Source organism: Macrobrachium rosenbergii, chromosome 3 (assembly GCF_040412425.1).
Source record: "Macrobrachium rosenbergii isolate ZJJX-2024 chromosome 3, ASM4041242v1, whole genome shotgun sequence".
Lineage (NCBI taxonomy): Eukaryota > Metazoa > Arthropoda > Malacostraca > Decapoda > Palaemonidae > Macrobrachium > Macrobrachium rosenbergii.
Window position 1 is genome coordinate 4,410,001 of NC_089743.1, and position 2,181 is coordinate 4,412,181.

Here is a 2,181-nt window from a genome sequence, read left to right on the forward strand (position 1 = left end):
GTGGAGTCGAATAAGGAATAGGTAGACCAGTACTTGAGGAAACATTCTTTATTATGACTAGTTTCGAGGTTCTAACACACCCCATCATCAGGCATCTAAAATAACAAATAAATACAATGAAAGAAAAACACTCATTAAAATGAAATAAAATTAAACATCAGAACTAACTACCAAGAATTAAAATTGAACAGTACCGTTTGACCTATAGCAAGAGGCAAGAGAGGAATACAAGGCAAATACAAAGATAGTTACAGAAGATAGACACAGAATTAAAAACAAAACAAAGCAACTCAACTGACCGTTCATTATTACAGAGTGATGGTTTTTCTTTGATGGTGTATAATGTTTCGATTGTGGTTAGCTCCACATCACTAGAACGACTGGCTAATATAGAAAAAGAATCTATACTCAGAGGATGGTCATGCTGATGGCAGTGCTCGCGAATGGCACTAAATGCTTGTTTGTTAAGTGGCCTGTTTGTTCTAATTGATCGGCCTAGGTGTTCAAAGGCACGGACCCGAAACTGGCGCTTTGATTTACCAATATAAGTTGCATTACAGCAACTACATGTATACTTATAGACTACAGATGACTGTAGGTCTTTGGGCACCGTGTCTTTGAACTTGAAAAACTTTTGTATTACATTTTTAGGCCTGAATATGACTCTGAGACTAACTTGAGGGTAAAATTCCAATAGTAATTTAGATAAACGGTTTCTCAAGGAAAAACTGCTTTTACCCATGTAGGGCAAGGAAAAATAAATTGTAGCTTTGTTTACTGTCACTTTTGGGGGACGTGGATCCATTAGTTTTTGGAGTTGTTTGCCAATGTATGTGTCAATAAATTTAGCACCGAATCCATTATGAAAAGAATATCTTTGATACAAGAAAATTCAAAATGTAAGCTAAAATAATTGGAACAAATCTGGAATGCCCTAGTCACTAAAGTTTTCACTAAGTTCCTCTTAAAATTAATAGGTATAAAAGATGAAAATTTGGTTGAGAGTCCGGTGAAAGTTGGTTTTCTATACACCTCTGTATGAAACTCACTATCTTTGCAGAGAACATCCAGAAAGGCCAGCTTTCCATCAGTCTCTATTTCTGACGTAAATGTGATATTTTCATGCTTCGAGTTTAAATACTCTAGAAACAAAGGAATGTGCGTGGGAGATCTGAAAATTAAAAAAGTGTCATCTACATATAAAAGTGGTTTGAAAGATGCCGGACATTCGTTCAACCACCTAACCTCATGATATGCAAGAAAGGCATTAGCTAACGTTGGACCCAGTGGATTTCCCATGGCAACCCCATCCTTCTGCTTATAAACCTTTTCATTGAAGATGAAAAAAAGCAATCGGTTGCTGCTAGAGATAAAAGTTTATGAAGTTGAGTTTTTGTAAAATATAGAATTTTATCAGAATCACTGTATAAATTATTAATGCAAATGTCAATGGTTTCAACTAAAGGTATATTCGTGAACAGTGACTTCACATCAAAGCTTGCCATAACACAATTATCGAAACTTTCACTCCCTATCTCTTTAACAAAAGTAAATGTATCTTTAACCGTGTACTCATTAATTGTTATAGGAGCAGAAATGGGCACCAGGTACTTGGAAAGTTTGTAGTTGAAGGTACCTATAGCTGACATGATGGGTCGTATGGGACACCCAGTTTTATGCACCTTTGGCAAACCATATAATATTCCTGGTCTGGAACCTGTTGTATAAAGATCTGAATAAACACCATCATCAATGGAATTTTCTGATTTCAGTTTTCTCAAGAATCTGTTAATCTTATCCTCCTTGTTCAAAATGGTTAGAGAACATCATCTCGAACTCTTTCAAACTTGGTATGGTCATTCAAAACCTCATTTACTTTAGAAATATAATCGGTCTTGTTAAGAACAACAACACCGTTACCCTTGTCTGGTTTGGTAATGACTATGGATTTGTCTTTTGCTAAGTGCCTTATTGTGTCATACTCTTCTCTGGATATATTATGTATAAAACTGTCTTTTTACAATAGAAAGAAAAAAATGCCAAATGTTTCAGAGAATTCTTGAAAAAACCAAAACCTTTATCATGTTTGTCATAGAAATCAAATTTCAAAATATTTTTGAAAAACATTTCAAAAGTACAAAAGTGATTGATAAAATCAGGTCTACCGTAAGACAAAACAAA